This window comes from Hippopotamus amphibius, chromosome X, assembly GCF_030028045.1.
Source record: "Hippopotamus amphibius kiboko isolate mHipAmp2 chromosome X, mHipAmp2.hap2, whole genome shotgun sequence".
NCBI lineage: Eukaryota > Metazoa > Chordata > Mammalia > Artiodactyla > Hippopotamidae > Hippopotamus > Hippopotamus amphibius.
Window position 1 is genome coordinate 33328348 of NC_080203.1, and position 21517 is coordinate 33349864.

Below are 21517 nucleotides of genomic sequence, written 5' to 3' on the forward strand. Positions count from 1 at the left end.
TCTGTTCCCATTTGTTCAGCTTCAGCACAGTACTCTGTCATAATTAAACCAGGAAAGATAATAACACAGACTCATGATTAACAAATTAATCAGCCTCATGTCGTATGTCCTGACAGTGTTTCTCATTACTCATGACGCATCACAAGGTGATTCTCCAAAGACACCTGAAGCATGGTGAGTCTAATCTTGGCCAATGAGTGATGGTAAATTTGTCTTCATTCATCTAGGGGGTGGTCATAAGTGAAAAGAACCCGGATAACTACTGAAGTGTAACTGAGTGGTAAACATATGAGCCTGACTGAGATGCAAAATGAGGGCCCACTTCATCGAACCATGACATTTGGATTTCTCTAAAATGACCTGAAATAACTGAGAGACATTCAATAAAACAATTGACTAGTACTCCTCCAAAGTGACAAGATGTTGAAAGACAATGAAAGACTAGAGACCAAAGAGACACAATAAGAATTATAATCCAGAACCTGGTTTGGATCCTAGAACAGAAAAGGGACACTAGTGTAAGAACCCTGGTGAAATTCAAATAAGGTCTGTAGTTTAGTTAATAGCACTGCGCTGGTGTGAATTTTTTGGTTTTGACAGTTTTACTAAGGTTATACAAGGTGTTAACGTGAGGGGAAGCTGAGTAAGGGGTATATCTGAATTCCGAGGACTACTTTTGCAACTTTTATGTAAATCTAAAATTATTTTAAAGTAACTTAAAAAATAATCAATAATATATAGGCATAATCTTATTATACTACGTGAAATGGATGAACTGGCCATCCAGGAGCTGAACTCACCGTTTGCTAATGGGGCATCAGCCTTCTCTATGTTTCTTCCTTGGCCTTATGAATCAGTCGGCTTTGTGTAGGCTTTTACACATGTGGGTAGTGAGAAGCTTAGACCAGGCTGAAGGATGATTCTGAATAGATGAGTGTCATCTATGGAGCTGAATTCTATGACCCTGACATCTTTGCATTTTAGTTTCCTTATTTAGAAAAGGTGGGATTGGACTCAATTTTTAAGAATGCTGTAAAATTTTGAGATTCTATGCCATTACTTCTAACACAACTGTCAATACTGAAGAAAACGGACCTTGGGAAAAGCTGAAACAGGGCTATCAAAGAAGGGACGGCTGCTTTGGTGGTAGCAGGACTTGGCAGACATTGTGGAGATACTGGTATCCTGTGAAAGCCCTTTGCAAAATAGCCAGAGCTAGTCCTGAAGTATTATCCTCTAAACAGGAATGACGTCTTGTTGGATGTTGGGGATACAGGATGCTGGGAGCAGATTATGGGGTCAGCTTACATTATTGGAAATGGTAATTGAGGACCCCTCCTTTGTCTGGGTGTCATCCACTCTTAGGGTGCTTATGGACTTTTTTCACTCAAAGCAACATTGTTGTCCAGGAAAGTGGGAAACTATATTAATTATGTCATAGTTTATTCTAAAATTGTTTATCCATATATTGCCTCCAGTTTCAAGATGAGGAAATTGCAGAGCAGTAGGTTCCCATGGCTTTGCCTGAAGTTGGAGGAATTCAATGAAGTAGCTTCCTCCTCTGTTCCATGCACTGGTAATAGTAGTCAAAGTTTCAGATACACAAGATGAGTAAGTTCTGGGGACCTACTGTACAGCAATGTGATACCAGTTAACAATACAGTATTGTGTGCTTGAAATTTTCTAAGAGCATAGATCCTGCGTTCTCATCACCAAGAAAGAAAAGAAAAGAAAATGGCCATTATGTGAGGTGATGGACATGTTAATTAGTTTGTGGTGATCATTTCACAATGTACACATAGATCAAAACACCAAATTGTATATATATCTATGGTGGAATATTACTCAGCCATAAAAAGGAACGAAATAGTGCCATTTGCAGACATGTGGATAGACCTAGAGACTGTCATGCAGAATGAAATGTCAGAAAGAGAAAAACAAATATCATAATATCACTTATATGTGGAATTTAGAAAAATGGTACAGAGGAAGTTATTTGCAAGGCAGAAGTAGAGACACAGGCATAGAGAAGAAACGTATGGATACCAAGGGGGGAAGGGGGGGTGGGATGAATTGGGAGATTGAGATTGACATATATACCCTACTATGTATAAAAATAGATAGTTAATGAGAACCAACTGTATAGTACGGGGAACTCTGCTCAGAGCTCTGCGGTGACCTAAATGGGAAGGAAATCTAAAAAAGAGTGGATATATGTATATGTACAGCTGATTCACTTTGCTATACAGCAGAAACTAACACAACATTGTAAAGCAAGTATATTCCAATAAAAACTAATTTTAAAAAACTCATCAAATTGTACACTTTAAACATATATAATTTTTATTTGTCAATTATACCTCTATAAGGCTGGAGGGGGAAAAAAAGCACATTCAAGCCATTGTTGTTTTGTTCCTTCTTATCCACCCTGTGCCCTGGAGGTGCGTGAGACCACTACTGCATTTTACAAATGAGGGAAATGTGCTAGAAAACATGAATCCAGGGACCACACATGCACCTGTGTGCTTAGGAGCTCCATGAATTCTCCAAGGGCGGATGCTTGGTGGCAGTGAGATACATTTTGTGTATTTCCCCCAATTTAAAAAAAATATTTATTTATTTATTTACTGGCTACTTTGGGTCTTTGTCACTGCACGTGGGCTTTCTCTAGTTGTGGCGAGTGGGGTCTACTCTTCATTGCGGTGGACGAGCTTCTCAGCGTGGTGGCTTCTCTTGTTGCAGAGCATGGACTCTAGGCGTGTGGGCTTCAGTAATTGTGGCACGTGGGCTCAATAGTTGTGGCTTGCGGACTCTAGAGCACAGGCTCAGTAGTTATGGCGCATGAGCTTAGTTGCTCCACAGCATATGGGATCTTCCCGGATCAGGGCTCGAACCCGTGTCCCCTGCTTTGGCAGGCGGATTCTTAAACACTGCGTCACCAGGGAAGCCCTCCCCCAGTGTTCACTTCTGGCTGGGGGAATGTTGTCATTGGCTCCTCATTAGAACATTTTCTTGCTTAGGAGGATTCAAACTTTTAGAAATATTACCCTCACTGCTTCTAAGGTGTCCTAAGGCCTAGTAGCTGTCTTTTCCATGAAGCCACAAGGAGGGAAATATTTTTGTGAAACTTGACATTTTGAAAGAATTAGCAAGGGTAATCAGGTAAGAGTAATGGAAAATGTCATTATTTTATATTACTATTAATGTAATGTTTTGCTAACCTTTTTCTAAAGCTATTGTGGGTACTAATTGTGTGTTAAATTTTTAATTATTAAAATCTGCTGCATCTCCTCTTAATAAGCTTCATGTTTTAAGCACACAAAATCAATCCCATTAAACTCTCTTAATTCAGGTTTTTCACATGAACACGAGTTCAGCACATGTTAACATCATTAAATAAATAACCATGATCTCCTAGTTCCTTTTGAATAGTGAATTGGTGGAAAAAGGTCTTTACTTCTGAGTTTTGATTGCATTCCTGTGGCTAATTACTCATCTCCAGGAGGCCTCAACCGGCACATATGCAACTTAAAGTTTTGGTTGGAACTGAACTTTAGAAATGTTTCCTGGTGAGGTAGCAGCTCTTTTTTTGTCAAACACAAAGGAAGAAATGACCTGGGCCCAACAGCTCTTTATTTACATTTTTTTTTTCACTAGGATGTAATTGACATAGAACATTGTATAAGTTTAAGGTGTACAATGTGCTGATTTGATACATTTATGTATTGCAATATGATTGTCACCATAGTGTTAGCTAACACCTCTGTCATGTCACATAATTATTTCTTTTTTGTGGTGAGAATAATTAAGATCTAGTTTCTTAATAACTTTGAAGTTTATAATACAGTATTGTTGACTATAATCAGTATGCCAACAGCTCTTTGGAAAATACAGGTATCAGAGCCATGATTAGATAGTTACAGGAAGTCATTGTGGTAGGCCAAATTCTAAGACAGCTCCCCAAGATTTCCCACTCTAATCCCCAGACTGTGACTATCAGGACATATCTGCAAATGAGATTTTGCAGGTTCTGAATAAGCTGACCTTATGATAGGGAAATCATCCAGGTGGGACCAATCTAATCACATGAGCCCTTTAAAAACAGGGTTTTCTCTGCCTGGTAGCATAACAGGAAGTTCACAGGGATTTGAAGCATCAAAAGGATTCAATGCACCTTTGCTTACTTTTTTTTTTTTTGGCTGCGTTGGGTCTTCGTTGCTGCACAAGGGCTACTCTTTGTTGCCGTGCGCAGTCTTCTCATTGCGGTGGCTTCTCTTGTTGCGGAGCACCGGCTCTAGGCGTGCATGCAGGCTCAGTAGTTGTGGTGCAGGGACTTAGCTGCTCCGAGACATGTGGCGTCTTCCTGGACCCCGGATCTGAACCTGTGTCCCCTGCATTGGCAGGCGGATTCTTAACCACTGCGCCACCAGAAAGTCCCACCTTCGCTGGCTTTGATGGTGGAGAGGAAAGAGGGGCCCACATGCAAGGAGTGAAACGCAGCCTCTAGAAACTAAGAGCAGACCCAGCTGACAGCCAGAAAGGAAACAGGGAACTCACTCCCAGAGTCGCACAGAACTGGATTCTGCCAACAACCCGAGTGGACCTAGAAGCAGATTCTCCCCCCAGAGCTTCCAGGTAGGAGCCCTGTCTTGTCGATGATTGGATTTTGCCTTTTGAGGAGTGCCAGAGCTCAGAATTCAGGTGAGCCTTCTGACTTCCAGAGCTATGAGGTAATAAATGAATGCTGTTGAAGCTACCATGATTGGGGTAATTGCTAGGCAGCCGTAGAAAACCAATGCACCATTCCCAGACGTTGAAAGAACTAGGGCAATTTATTCTGAATAAGAAATGATGACATATACACATTACTGTATATAAAACAGATAACTAATAGGGACCTGCTGTATAGTACAGGGAACTCTACACCGTACTCTGTAATGGCCTATATGGGACTATATTCTAAAAAAGAGTGGATATATGTATATGTATAACTGATTCACTTTGCTGTATACCTGAAAGTAACACAACATTGTAAATCTTCTATACTCCAGTAAAAATTAATTTAAAAAAGTTAAAAATTAATTTAAAAAATGACTGAGGGGGAACATTTGGATAGCTTTTCATGTGGAAAAAGTAGTAGCTACTCTGTTTTGCTATAGAGCAGTGCTGTCCAATAAAATTTTTGATATGACAGAAGTCTTATATAGCTTCACTGTTCAATACAGCAGCTACTAGCCACGTGTGGCTATTGAGCACCTGGTACAGAGCTACTGCATCTGAGGCACTGATATTTACATTTTTTAATTTTTAAGTTTATTTAATAGGAATGACTTTTGATTCAAATAGCCATATACAGATTACTGACTGCTAAATTGGACAGAACAGCTTAAAAGGTTAAAATAGAAATATGCACCGAAGCACCAGGGCAGCAGATTTAATTCAACATAAGCGTGACCTTTCTAGTAATTGGATCTATTTACAAATCTAACAGCTGGCTTTTAAGTCGTGGGTTCCTAGTCACTGGAAATATTAAACAGAGGCTGGAGGACTACATATCAAGGAATATGATCAAGGATGATTATGTATAGGAAGGATTCCTGCTTTGGGAAGGAGGTTGCCTAGATGACTGCTATGATCTTTTCTAATTCTGAGATTCTAGTTTCTTAAAAGTAGAAAAAGCTTTACTGAGCTTCTCCATAGGTTATCAGGAAATTAAGTAGAACCTCTCCCTGCCCCCCTCCCCCATATATTTATTTTTTCAAAATGCATGGAAAAAATTTCATCTTTTTTTGGGGGGGAGGAAGTTTCCCATAAATAAAAATATATTAATTTTCTTTTTCAGTTATGCAAGATGAGTAAGTTCTAGAGAACCAGTGTGCAACAATGTGACCATAGTTAGCAATACTGTATTGTGTATTTGAAATTTGCTATGAGGGTAGATCTTGGGTGTTCTCTCCAAAAAAAAGGAAAATGGTAACTGTGTGAGGTGATTTGTGGTGAATATTTCACAAAGTACACATATATTGGGTCATCAGGTTAAATACCTTAAATTCAGTTGACCCTTGAACAACTCGGGGGTTAGGGGCACTGGGCCTTCACAAAGTCCCAGTATAACTTTAGACTCAGCCCTCCTTATCCCTGGTTCCGCATCCACAGATTCAACGGACCGTGGATCGTGTAGTGCTGTAATACATATTTATCTAAAGAAATCCATGTATAAGTGGACATGTGGAGTTTAAATATGTTGTTCAAAGGTCAGTTGTATATATAGCTTTTTAAAAATTTTTTTGGCTGTGCCACGAGGCGTGCAGGATCCTGGGTCCCCCACCAGAGATTGAACCCTCCCCCCTGCAGAGGAAGCACAGAATCCTAACCACTGGACCGCCAGGGAAGTCCCTGTATATATAGCTTTTGATTGTCAATTATACCTCCATAAACCTGGAAAAAATACTACAAAAAATCTTTCTCAAATACAGGTGTTATTTTTACTGATGTGAAATCCACATCACATAAAATTAACAATTTTAAAGTACGTACAATTTCGTGGCATTTAGTACATTCATAATGTTGTGCAACTCTCTATATACATTTATTTCTATACATTTGGCTGTGATAGTCTGTTGAGAGAAGTGCACTATTTTCAAGAACCATCAGAGGGGAGGTTTTCTGCAGACAGTGTGCAGAATCTTCTTAGCAATCTTTGTCTTCCGTCCTTGCCCCTAAGCTTGAGTGATTACTTTGCTTTAGGTTGTATAGGCTTTGACCTCTAATACCAGGAATAAATAGTTAAGAATGTAGTCCTGCAGACATATTAGCTAGGACTAATTCCTATTTATCACTCGCTAGTCCTGTAACCTCAGGCAAGTTGCATCATCTCTTTGAGCCTCAGTTTCTTTATTTGTAAAAGTAAGATATAGTATCTACCTCAGAGAATGCTGTGAGCATTAAGTGAGTGCCTAGGAGTTTCCCTTGCACAGAGTGAAGTGTTCAATAAACATGGTCTGTTATCACTGTGATCAGCAATACTGTAACCTTCAGCATCAGCATCTGAAATGACATGTGATCTTTTTTGCCTCGGGGGAGGACAGCATTGTCTTTGGACTCCACACAAGGCCTATCCACCAGTGAGGTGGAGCAGGAAGGAAGCACCCTGTGAGCCAGGGTCATTTTTTTCCTTTGGTTTTACACAAAGAGGTGCTGCCTCAGCAGGAAACATTTCTAAAATTTAATTTAGGCGGTTGGAGAGTGTCCGTCTCTTGAATGATGGAGCTGGTCCTGAATCCCTAGGAAAGAAAATAAATTGTTTCTGTGAGCGTTCCTATTAGTGTCTGCTGTAGAACATTCTCACACGCCACTGACCTCTTCACCTTGACCAAGCCTTTCAGATGATGTCACCGGAACTTCCCCGGAGGTGGAATCTGGGCTTTATAGGACCCGTCTCCATTGAGCGTGTTATGCTGCAGGCTCCTTAGAGACCATTCGAGAAGCCTCGGTTCATTATTTTCCCCCAGCGTGGTGTCATTAGGGAAAACCAGATCTGCCACTTAAGTGCTTCCAGGGCTTTGGAAGAAAGTGTCAAGTGAGATGACAAGCCTTGTCTGTCTGTATGGTACTTCCTATTCTTCTCCACAGGAATCCTCACATTTGGCCCGCCTTTGGCCAGATCTGTGCTTTGTTGTTTCTGGGCATGCTAGAATTTTTCTGGCAATTGAACCCATTTGTGGGTTTTAATGGTTTTTGGTGGACAAAGCCGCTTGTTCTTTTCTTTTTTCTTTTATTCAAACAGGATTTTTCTAAGGGTAAGAGGAATTTTATTGTCGTCCGTTTAAATGGCCTCAGAGAAACTACTGTATAATTGAACGCAGTCCAACTGTTGGTACCGTTTCAACCACCGACGTGAACTATCAGGAGAGATTTGCAATGTGAGACTTTCATATGTGCATGTGGCTATGATCGGATGAGGACACATACATCTCTTATTTAAGAAAAATACCCAGGGAGTGCTTTTGTAAGCAAAGACCCCTTTCGAAATGCAATAAAATAGGTGGGACTGAGGCTTCGAAACAGGATGGAACAAAGAAGATTCCTAAAACATGAAGAGCCTGGGGGTGGGGGTCAGGGGATCTGATTCTGCTTCTGGATCCCTCCCTAACTTCCTGTGTGGCTTTGCCTAGGCCCTTTACCTTTCTGGGTCTCCCTTTCCTTATTTGTACAAAGACAGGATTGGACTAGAAGAACTCTAAGCTCCCTTTCGGTTGTAGACGTCGGTGTTTCAATAATTCTACAGAGAAAAACTAATTTTGTTCCATTTGAGTGACCAGAAAAGTTCAGGAGTAGTGCTATAGAGGAACTGAATCCCCCGTCATTGTGGTTTTGTAAAAATTTTCCTAGAATGCCTGTTTGTGTTGCCAAGGATCACTAAATGCATGATGCTGAGTTTTGAGCCAATACGAGTTCTCAGATCATATCTTACCCTCTACCTTTGTATTTTCTCATATAGTTGAAAAAAAAAAAAAAGACCCTAAATGTTTAAACAGTGCTCTACAATTTCCAATTATTTAAAATGTAACAACCCTTGAGGTTAGGCATGAATTATTATCCCCATGTCTATAGATGAGGAATGTGAGGGTCAGGGAAGTTAAGCGACTTATTCACAGTCATGTGTCTAGTAAATGATGGAGCTGGAACTTCATCCCAGGTTTCCTGTCTCTAGGACGAGTTCCCATACAACCCCCTTGTTTTGAATTAGAATCATTATTTTACTGAGCAATTGTTTTACACTGGATCTTGTAAAAGCTTCCATTTGTTCGCTTATTACCCTCCTTATTTTCCAGACAAGGAAACTAAGGTGCAGAGACATTATGTATCTTGGTTAAGGTCAAACACCCCTTATAAGATAGGGTTGAGATCAGATCGCCTGTTTGACTGTGTCTGTTCTCTTACTAGCATGCCTTTAATTATTACTGTGTTTGTTAGTGTGCTTCTTTTGCTAAACAGACCTCTTTCAAAGGTTATTTCAATGAGTATGTGATAGCAAAGGCCTTGGAAGTAGGAGCTGAAGGCCAGATTAGGCTAACGTGAACTTTTCTCCTCTCCAAACTGCACAGCTGCAGCTTTAGCCCTGGCCCAACCCTCACCCATGAGGTGTTCCCTGAAGTTGTGCAGTGTGGTTCTAGAAAACTGTCCTGTTCTGGTTGCCTGCAACATTCTTCCATCAGATGACCTTGTCCTTTCCGTCACTCAAGCCTCTGTTCAACCACACCCTCTTTGGAGGGACTGCCCTGAACACCTTATCCAAAATGTCACCCTTGGCTTTCTAGCTCCGTGTTCTGCCTTCTTTTTCTTCTTAGCACTTGTCACCACCAGAGAGACTAAATATTTGTTTCGTCATTTGTTGTCTATCTCCCTCTACTAGAATATAAACTCTATGTGGGCAGGATTTTTGTCTGTTTTTTCAGTGTTATATTCACAGCTCCTAGAATAGAACCAGGCCCAGAATATTTACTCTGTAAATATTTGTTGAATGAATGAAAGGAACAATGACAGTGAGGGTGGTGGTGGCTACTTATGCCTGAAGAGTAAGGATTTAGGTGTGAATGTGGGCACGTGTCCCTAGAAATTTTGGCCAGCCTCAGGAAACCAAAGGCTGGGTTGAGTTGTCCAGCTGGGAAAATCAAAATGTGTTGAAAGAGTTAGCTCCAGTTATATGACCAGTTAAATCAGGGAGCTTTAGGTTTTGAAGTAAATGGCTCATCCCAAATTTCAGCTTAAACTGTTAGGGGAAACACTGACTAAAACAGCCCGCCTTGGCCAGGCAAAGACAGTAACAATTTGCATGAGTTATTTTTATGACAGGAAATCTTGGTAAGGAACACGGAACTAACAAGCCACCACCAACCGGAAGAGTACAGTAAAGGTCCTACCAATCTCCCAGAATCTCCTCACTGGAATCCATCTTGGCTGAGCGATGCAAGCGCCACCAGGAAGGACCCTGAGTCAGAATGATTGGCCAGAGACAACCCGGAAACTAATCCCATCACCGGAAAACCCGAGACTGCGAGCCAAGTGGCAGGGCAGTCCTCCTGGATTCCCTTACCCTCCTGCTCTACACCTGGGAGCCCTTTCCCAATAAAGTCTCTTGCTTTGTCGGCACGTGTGTCTCCTGGGACAAGTCATTTCCAAGTGTTAGACAAGAGCCCACTCCGCGCCCTGGAAGGGGTCCCCTTTCCTGCAACAAAACCGTGGATCCTGCGATCTTTAGAACTCATGCAGTCCACCTTCATCACAAGGAGAGTGAGACAGGGGAAGTATCAATAACTTATCCAAGATCAAACCTGGCCCTTTAGCTGACAAGATCAAATGCAAGCCTGGAAACCTGAGTGGCCTCTCCCTGGGAGACATTTTCATGTAATAGGATGGAATGGATGGTTACTAATGACTGAATGAATATCTTTTGACTTTTATGATCACTTTGCTAATGATCCATGTTTGAAGACCGGGGGTCTACTGAGATACTGTGATTTATAAGAAATATAAATTTGCTCATTTGGAGGACCAAAAGATATTTTTTATATGTATTTGGTCTTCCTCCACAGTTCCAGGCTCACGGCTGCTAAAAATCCTTGGAATTTCCTAAGTGTTGAAAGCCACAAAGGTGTCTTTTGCTATGTTAATAGGATGACTTTTGGAAAGCAATTAGAATGGGGGCTGGTTGCCAGGAGAATCAACCACGTGATTAGAGGGTTGGAACTTTCAGTCCTGCCCCCTGACCTCTGGAGAGCGGAGAGGACTTTGGAGGTTGAGTTTTGACAATAGCCAATGATTTAATCAAGCATGCCTAAATAACGAGGCCTCCATAAAAGCCCCAAAGGATGAGGGGTTCGGAGAACTTCCAGGTCGGTGAACACGTGGAGATTTGGGCAGAGTTTTGGGAATGGAGAGGGCACGGAGACTTCCTGCCCCTCCCTCATACCTTGCCCTATGCATCTCTTCCACAGCATGTTCATCTGTATCCTTTATAATAACCTTTAACAAACTGCTAAACGTAAGTAAGTGTTTCCCTGAGTTCTGGGGGTCAAGAACCCAAGGAGGGGGGTCCTGGGGACTTCTGATCTATAGTTAGCCGATCAGAAACAGGTAATAACCTGGACTTGGGACCGGCGTCTGAAGTGTGTGTGTGTGTTGGGGGGAACGTGCCATCTTCTGGGACTGAGCCCTTAACCTGTGGAATCTGACACTCTCTCCGTGTAGATAGTATCAGATTTGAGTTAAATTGTAGGACACCTAGCTGGTGTCGCAGAGAACTGCTTGCTGTGGGGAAAATCCCCACGCATTTGGTGACCGGAAGTGAAGTGTTTTGTGTGAGTAGCCAGGAAGATTCATGGGTGGAAAACTGAATTTTTTGAATGCAGCAGCCTGTCAGTAGACAAAGTGTACCACAAATATTTTTAAGAATAAAATTTCGGTAAAACTTCAGGAATTTGTTGGCTATATGGAAACACCTGGGAGTCTTTAAAAAATCACTCATGCCTGGGTCCCATTTCTAGAAATACACATTTGATTGTGATTCTAATGTGCCGACTGGGTTAAGAATCATAGACTTGGAGGTCAGGAGTGTGAATTGAAGAAGGAGACTGAGCAGGGTTTAAATCACATCGCTCTTACTTACCAGCTGCTATGATTTTGAATAACTTCATTGTTCTGAGCCTCAGCTTCCCTATCTGTAAAATGAAGGCAATCGATCACACGGGAATTTTGTAGGGATTTAATGAGATAAGGTCCATAAAGCATGTAGCATGTTGTCTGAGCCGCGTGAGCACTTGATTAGTAATAGCTGCTATTATCATCGTTATTATTATCATGCCAAATAATAGTACTTATTATTATGCTGAATAATGAGCTCTTCCCCCCTCTGCATTTAAAAAATGGCTACTTTAAGAGTGTATAACGATTGGTCAAGTGGTATAGTTCGAAACTAGGGTACTGTCTTGATGCAGCTCTGTCTAAAATGAATGAAGACTGACTACAAAGTGGGACAGAGGTGGTTAAAACAGGCCAAGCACAGCTCTGAATTCTGTGGGAAGCAATTTCATATATTGCTTCCTGGGCTACATTCCACACCGGTTGAAAGAGAGGCAGTGATCGGTGCTCAGATCGTATCTGGGCAGAGTTGGGGCAGCTGCACAGCCAGATCGAGGCTCCAGAGAAGCAGCTGGGCACTGCCAGCCTGGGGCATGCTCCAAGGCTGCTGGCGAGCAAAGAGCAGTTGCACCACTGAGAGGCAGGCAGGTTAAGGTCAGACGGAATGTGAAAGGGGAGGTTAACCTATCCCTCTGTTTTCTCCTTTCTCTCCTGTCGATATATTTGGACTAGGAAAAAGAAGACAGCAATAATAATAGCAACGGAGAAGCTTTTTCCATGATAAAAAGCCATCTCTTGGCTGGCAACTACCCAAGTATTCTCCCCCTGGGAAGCCTGTTTTGCATTTGCAGCAAGAGGGCATTGAGGGAAATTGACCTCCTTTATGATGAGGGTAGTTTCAGACTCAAACAAGAGCTCTGTGATTTTAGATGAGTCAGACTTTAAATTTGTGCATTTCAGCTGGAGGTAATAACCATTAATGTGGAAAGATTGGCAACAAAGCCTTGTGAATAGAAGCAATACCATCCTTATTTGAGTTTGGTAAGGAACGCATTCACCAAAACATCAGAAAGTTGGAGTTGGCTAATGGAGAGTGGGAAGTAACACAGGATGTCTGCACATACCTTTAGGGCATTCTTCGAAAATAGATCCTTTCTGTGCATCAAATAATTTAAAAATAAATTTCAATTAAATTCTGATTGTTTTTAAGAATACAATGGAGCAGAATGGAATTCTGAATGAGAGAGTATATCATCCTAGTTTAGAGAATAATTTCCATTAAAATGACTTGAAATTCATTTTGTAAATCATGCTTATTATGATATTAGACCTCTGCCTACAGATATATTGGAAGAATATTCCTTCCTAATCTAATGGAACCAATTTGCCTAACAGCATCTCTCATAATTTTTCATATTTTATTCGTCAAAATGTACAAACGTCCACACCTTGCTGACAATAAGTCTCACATAGGATGGAAATGAGCTTACACATCTTCCATGTGGGTGATCACATATTTTTCGAATGCCTTTGTGGAACTGACACAGAAAACTCTGTGGGCCTGTTTTACCAGAGATAAGGAGGAAAGCTAATTAAGACCTTAGTAACTTCTTTGGGGAGTATTATAAGGTACAAGAAGCTTTTAATTGGGTTTTGCTTCCCTTTTATAAAAATAATCATTTCTACCTACATGTTCAGGCAATCATTTCTTTAGTTTCTTTCAAAATAATGCTCGTTTGATCTTAGTTACAAATGACACATGGCAAATAGTCTTTATGTGCCAAACAAAATAATGAATTTGGGAGAAATTTACAGACTTTTTTTTTTTTTTTTCAGTAAACTCTTCTACTTTTGTGTTCTTGGTTTACATCAAACACAACTACCAATGGCTGTATTGTCAATTTTTACCCAACATCCTATGGGACCTTTAGCCTGTCTGCTGATTTGAACATTTTCAATTGTAAATCACTTAAGGCCCCTATCCCTCTGCCTCCCCCTCCCCGACTTCAGCTGCAAGATGAATATCTTCCCTTATATGGTGCTGATGGAACTTTGCAAGTTTGAGTTAATTTCAGAACGTTCAGTACTGTAGCTCACTCCTGTCATTTTCCAACACCCAGAAGCATACCTTGCGTAGGCAAGGTCTCTCTGCAGCCCACTCAGTGACATGAGTAATGATCTTTAAGTGAACCATACCAAGAGTGTAAGGGTTTGGATAATTTAGACAAGAAAATTGGAACAATTGTGCATTTCTCTAAAGAATGTCACTGTGATTTTCTGCTTAGTGGGACTACGCGATTCGTTACTGCAAAAAAAAAAAAAAAAAAAACCTCTCAGAAGGCTAGAAACTATTTTTTCACCCAGCCAGGGAGGGTGCCTGTGTGCACGCTTACGCGGTGTGTGTTTGCCTGTGTGTGTACATATGCATGTCTCCAGAGATTAGAATGGTAGATCTGCAGTTTCCTCTCAGACTCATGAATCATAATAATAAATACTGGACAGAGGAGCACAGCTGATGTTTTTCTCCTGTTTGTCAGCGCCCCAACAGATTCCTGGGATGACTGTTCTTAGCCCCGCCAGCTTCTGACTCTCTGCCAACTTGTAATTAAAACCCTTTAGAGTGAGGGATATGTGTCCACTGACATTGATTGACACCCTACTCAGTGCCTCTGTGACAAAGGGAGGGAAATCAGGTTTGGATTCTTTTTTCCCTTTTACAGTGAGTCATTCTAGAAGAAGGAATCTCAGACCCCAAAGAGAGAATCTTGGTAACAGGTAGAAGATCTGGATTAGAGGGGAGAGAGAGAATCTTAGTTAGATATTTTCTAATTGCATTTATACCTCACAGATTTAAATTTTTCCAGCCAGAGGCTAGAAAGAGTAGACTGTAGTATTGGGTGACATTCTGGGGAAGGAAGCCAGTGTAGGTTTTGGGGGGCTGTTCCAGGAGCCCTATTATATAAATGAATGGGAGAAATTGCTAGAAACCATCCCTGGCTGGGGCTGAGAACTATTACTATTTCTTATATTTACTCCTATTTGTTCTTCCTAAGAACTTTAGGAAATTGGCCATGCAATGGCAATTACCTCCATTTTATCGATGACAAAACTGAGGCTCAGGGAGTTTACTCAAGGTCACACAGCTAGTCAGCAGCCCTATCAGGGCTGCTTTTCTTTTCAGCTCTTCTGCTGGTTACATCTCTAACACAAAATAACTCGCATGTACCTCTGCTTTCTTTTTTTTTTTTTTTTAATTTTGACCAAGAAGGATAAAGAATTTATTTCACCTCCATTACCTCATCCTTTCCCCTCGGACTTTTACTTCTTTATCACTGTGTAGTAAGCAATGACTGTGACCATGAGGAAGTCACTTCCTTGTGCTGAGCTCCAGTTTTCTCATCTGTAAAGTGAGAGTTGGGTTAGATGCTCTTGAAGTTTCATTTCAGCCCTGACCTTTTGCGATTAATTGAGAGTCAATGTGCACAGTCTCTGAATCACTTATGTAGTTTCTGGCTCCGATTGCTACATAGCTGTTGTAGCAAAAATGTTACCGCTGTCTGAATATGAATTAGTGAAGAGTTAATGCTTCAACTTGGACCTTACGGTAGCAACCATGACTTACGTGAGGAAGAATTTGAAGTTTCCTTGTCCACTGACCTGTATCAACACAAGTGATCCAGAAAACTGCTGCTCGTGCTGCATTCTGACCGGACTCCCCCATCACCAGAGATGCTAAATGATCGTGATAATCCCTGAAGGAAAAACGGAAGTCCATTTGTCCCTTCGATCCATAATTGGCCTGACACTGAGTCCCAGAGACCATGCACATCAAGTCTCTCTCCACGGGTAATAAACGCTGCATGTCATCTTATCAGGCCACGCTTGGGCAGCTGTGCCTTTTTTCGCCCAGGACTATGTTAGCCATCTTCATTTTCAACCTTCAGTTTTAGGGGGTGATTCAGACAGCTTGCAACGTGCCAGGACTGAGTTCACAAAGATTTGTTGTCCTTCTCGGGAGCTGGATAGGGCAGAATATACTTTTGTTTACTATTTGTATGCCTGATCGAAAACAAGCAGTCATTTGGCAAATAGCCACATCACACACGGGCAGTATGATAGGGTGCGAAAAGCATGGGTTTAGAGTCAGACTCTCCTGGATTGAAATCCCAGCTCAGCCACTTATAAGATGTGTGGCCTTGGGCAAGATTCTCGACCTCGCAGAGCTATAGTCAGCTCATGTGTAAAATGAATATGATAATGCCAATTTTTAAGGGATGTTATAAGTTACGAAGGGTTCCTGGCACAGTGCTCAGTACGTGGGAGCTATCTTATTAAGGAAGATCAAATGTCATCATGATAGTGTTTCTATTTATACATGTGTTTCAAAGGCTGCATTTGGAAAGCAGCCCAGGGCTTATTTTTTTCCTCTTTCACTGCCTCCTTGCCTAGTACAGAATCTGGGATACAGTCAGCATTCAAGAATTATTAGTTAAGTGAATGACTAACTAAATGTATGAATGAGCCACAGTAACATGAACTAGATGGCAGCAAACTGGTCAATTCCAAGGGCTCAACAACTAAGTAAGTGGGCAAAGCTGAGACGCAAACCCACCTCTTCTGATTCCAAGGCAAGTGCTTGTCTGCAGTATCTACTTTATTAGTTTATAACTGTTTTGTTCCCCCTAATTTAGGAGCTTTTGGGAGTTTCCAAAGATTTGACGATCACTCCTTTGCTTTCTAAGGTGGTTTTGCTAAGTTGGGTAAACCTCTCATTATTTGTTTGTTCCTTCATTCAACAGTTGTGAGTACGACAGCAGAGATTTTGAAGAAGAGCATAGGTGGGAGAGGCTCTGTAGGGCCATAGACTCTGCTCACAGCCTTTACTCTGTATCTGTTGTAGGAGTCCTTCGATAATGCCAGAATGGTCCATGGTGATCGTGGACTATAGGGAATCGTGTCTTACCTATAACACCGAGGCATCTGCATTTTATTCCTGGGAGAGCTCACCCTCACAAAAGAAGAAAAACAACATACATTCTCTCCCTACAGCTTGCTTAACCAAGATCCATGTTGTTGATTAACGAAGCCCACCTTTCCCGCTGCTGAGAGTAAGGAAAAGGTGTCCTTTCAGAGTACACGGAGAGAGGCCCCACTCTGGATTTCACATGGGCTCATTTCCACTAATTATTCTCTGTCTCTTCCCCCTTAGCATGAAAACAGGCGGGTTTCACCTACTGATATCACCTGTGTTCTGTTTTTTGATACTTTTTTTATTTTATTTTATTTTTGGCCGCATTGGATCTTCATTGCTACGTGTGGGCTTTCTCTGGTTGTGGGGAGCGGGGGGCTGCTCTTCGTTGCGGTGCACGGGCTTCTCACTGCGGTGGCTTTTCTTGTCGTGGAGCACAGACTCTAGGCACACAGGCTTCAGTAGTTGTGGCACGTGGGCTCAGTAGTTGTGGCTCTTGGGCTCTAGAGCACAGGCTCAGTAGTTGTGGTGCACGGGCTTAGTTGCTCCGCGGCATGTGGGATCTTCCCGGCCCAGGGATCGAACTGTGTCCTCTGCATTGGCAGGTGGATTCTTAACCACTGCACCACCAGGGAAGTCCCCCACCTGTATTCTGACCACTGCCAACACTAATAGAGTCTGGAGCCAGGACTTTCCACTCCTTCCCATGGCCATTTGGTGAGTCAGCAATGAGGCTTAGATTAGGACCCAGAATGCCTCAGGCCTGAGCATGGACTCACTTCGGTGCTAAGAGTGCTGCCAGCTGGGAGGAACAAGATTCATTTGAAGACATTTGGTACTGGGCTTCCAGACTCTGGAGATGAAAAAAATCCATCAGATCAACCAGATGTATTAAGATTCAAAGCAATAGTCACTTTCTCTGTTGAATTTAGAATTACTGTATTTGGTTTCAATAACTCCTAAAACACGATGCTTTTAAAGGCTTGACTTCCAGGCTGTCCAGTCACTCTTAGCTAGTTGGGTGAATTATTGTCTAAAGAGATATTTTTTCCGGTTTCTTTTCACATTTCAAATACTTGTAGTCCTCAAACATATAAAGACCCACTCTCCACTCGCACCACACACACACACACACACACACACCCCTTATATCTACATCACTTATATTTTGAAGTCCCTGATCTGTCTGTCCTGGGAAGAGGGTGAATTTTGTCTGTACAAGCTTGGTGTAGGCTTATTAGGTAAGAATTTATGAGGCTGTAAAAGGACAAATGACACTTCTTGATTGGAGGCTAAGAAAGTACCCTGATTCCCAGATCTGGAAAGAACCTTACAAGATTTCTTAGGAACAGAATTCAAAGTGTCCTGATGTCTGAATGCTGCTCCTGGTTAAAACAAAGGAATGAATAAAATGCTTTTCAGATGAAGACAAGATACCACCATATTTTTGTGTGCAGTGGCTAGAAATTTCTAATGCAGGAACTACATTAAGACAGGAATAAAAAAATGTTACCTTATCTTTTAGTTAATGATCATTTGCTCTGGGGTGGAGGGTGGGGATGAGAAGTCATAGGGATCAGCATGAGAGTTACCAAGAAGGTGTAACTTGGAGTCAGAAATTTGGCTTTGTGGAGAATAGAAAACATAGCTAGGAGATTTGTGGTAGCACCATTATTATAATCTACAAACAATCTTATTCAATTTTAATTTATTTTTTAATTTTTTGGCTACGCTGCACGGCATGCAGGATCTTAGTTCCCCAACCGGGAATTGAACCCATGCCCCCTGTAGTGGAAGCATGGAGTCTTAACCACTGGACCTGGAGTCTTAACCACTGGACCGTCAGGGAAGTCCCTACAAACAATCTTTACATTATTGATGTGAGACTTCAAAATACATGTATAAAACACCCCACACACTATCTGTCACACAATATGAGCTCAATAAGTGGTATCTTATCACAATCTGACTCCAGACACTATGTTCATTGTACTACACTGCTTAAATGTTCATTGAATGGGGCAATGTATAGGATTAGCAAAGCTTGGATCCAAGTTTGAAGTGAAATTGAATTATTCTTTGAATATCAAGGACTGCCTTCCTTGTTCTGCCAGTTGGTAGTAGTCAAGGAAGCCAAAATCTTGTGGGACTTCCGAATCTAGACTGGAATTGTGGCACAATGCTTCTTACCAAGGTCCCTAGATATAGGCCCAGGTAAACAGTAGGTTTATAAGGCTTTTGCAGTTGTTATTACCTGTTTTGAAGCATTCTGGGTTTGGATCAATTTAGCTCCTTCATGTTTGATTCAGATGACTGAAAAGAGCTACTTATTCTGTTTATCATTTACAAAAGAAAAATAGCTTGAATTTATGGACCTGAGCATGTATGTTGCCCTTGTGATTGTGAAACGTCTACTTTGTTACTTACTTTACTGTAACGAGACTGGTTTATTCTGGAATGTGCCCTGATGTGTTGACCCCAGCTGGATAAAACCAAGTAAGAAGACACTTCTGGGTTTTGTTTTCAAAGAAGGTTGAACTGTCAGGATTTAAAGAAGATTGTGCTGGTGTTAGTTCCTAAAGGGACCCTGGCTTTGGAAGATGTTGAATCTCTGACCTTCATGATGGTGTGGGTGTTGAAGAGAAGGACATTTATGAGTCTTTATGAGTGGCAGGGTCAAAGAGTTGCCTGGGTTATTGGGGAGCCTTCATCTCCATAATACCACAAGCTGCATTAAATAAAAACTGACCAGTGCAAAAACAGCATGTAATCTCAGCTTCAAATCAATATCCCTCCTCTGCCCCTTCCAACTAGAATGTTACCCCGAGCCTCTCTTTGGTAGAATTTTTAGAGTGGCCACTGCTTCTGACTCTGTGCCATGTGTTTTATATACATTGCGTTACTCATAAAACCCTATACTATGGCTTTGGTTATCTTCATTTTATAGATGAGAAAAATTGAGTTTCAGAAAGGTTGAGTGACTTGATCAGATCAAGATAGGTAAAAAGTGACAACTGGGGTTTGAACCTGAATCCATCTGACTCTCAACGACGTGCTTATTACACTGTTATTACACCGTTGAGGGCTGTCTAAGATGCTGGGAGGGGCCTGGGGGGATGGGCGTTGCAGAGATCCTTAGAAGGCTTGAGAAAGATCACTTACTATGTTCTGTTCTTGAAATGGCCATTATTAATTATGGCCCTATTTAGAATTCATCACCACATACGGTCATTTTTAACTGATTTATGCTAAGTGTGGAAAATAAAATAGTTTGTGTAATAGGCCCACAAAGAGTAATAGACGCTCAAACCCTCTTGAATATATTATTAGTCTATGGGTGATAATTAACAATTATAATGATATCACAGATGGAAGATTCTAGAACTTCAAGATCCCCATGGCCGCTGTTTGGTCTGTGAGGTGGAGTGTCCTTCCTAACACAGGATCAGAAGCCTTGGAGCGCCTCAATTTTCAGTGAGATGAACTTTCTATCAGCAAGCTGGAACATTTAATTGAAGTGTGAGATGTGTATATACAATATTTTGGTTGTTTTGGACTTGAGTAACTTGTCCAGGATGGCCATCATTGGGAGTAACTTAAAGAATCCGTAGACTGGTGTGGAGACTTCAGAGTTGGTAAACAAGTTCAATTGCTGTCACCTCTTTAAGCTGTCTCACGAATCCTTCTAGAAAAACCTAAGATATGTCTTGAATATCACCTATTGAGAACACAGCATCATGCTGTGTATGGGGCACAGTGGCAGGAACAAGAATCTGGGCTAGATCCTGTGGGTAGGTTGGCAATATTTTCCTTGGTGAACTAAGAAAGGAAATGAAATAGAGAGCTGTAGGAAGGTATATAGATGGTCGTGAAAACCACTGTCTTATTTACTTACTTTTATTAAAAGCTCCGCTGCAGAGGGTTTTTCCTTTTTATCTCTACTTTATCAATGAGATTTCAAAGTTAGAGTAGAGGTTTTGACTATAGAGCAGCAATCCTCTGAAATTTTAATTTCCATTTACTATTTAAGTATACAGAATTTCCTTTTTGCCCATGACTCCTTTTTTTCTTGCCTCTTCTGGCTTCTATTGTATTTTTCCCTTCTTCTCTCTCACTTCTGGTATTATTGATAAAACGTGTGATTTTGCTTTCAGGCCACGGCCACCTTGCTACACATCTCACATTTTGCCAGTTGTTTCAGGTCTGTGAAAAATTCACCGTTTCACCTTTTGATGAAAAAGTAGCCTGGTTTGTCCTACAGATGTTTTATATGAAGAAATGGCTAAGCTCTGCTGTGTATCGACATGGTGCATTTCCAAATGATTCATCTTTCCCTTTGAATATTGAGGCTTTAATGAACCTTGTGCCAGGGCCACGCTGAAGCAGAATTAGGGGCTTGACAAAGGAGAAAAACCTGTGGTCATAGAGCCTGGAGTAGACCAAGTCGCAAACTTCCCTTCCTTTTGAGTAAGGTGGATGTCATTTTTTGTTGAGGGTCGGGTTTACACGGAGAAGCTGTATCTCGAGTCTTAGCAGAGCATGGTTTGCATATTTGCAGCCATGGGAAAAACCTCTGTCTCTTCTGAAATGTATCAGCTCCGTGGTGGCAAACTTGTGGTATGTTTTTATTCTGCTCTCATCTTTCTTTCAAGCTTGTGTAACAGCTGCCGAGCATAGTTCGAACTCTCCATCAATGTGGTGACCATATTTTCCAATTGCAAGTCAGGACACATGGTCTGACAAATTCCAGTGGACTTAAACGGAGACACTGGAATGGAATATTTGAAGTTCAAACCATTACAGAATGTATAGATAACCATTCTTAGAAAAACAAGCACGTTCACGTTTTGTCAATGTGGGAGTGTTTGTTACAGCTCCTATTTGTGACAGACAATGCCGTGTTTCACA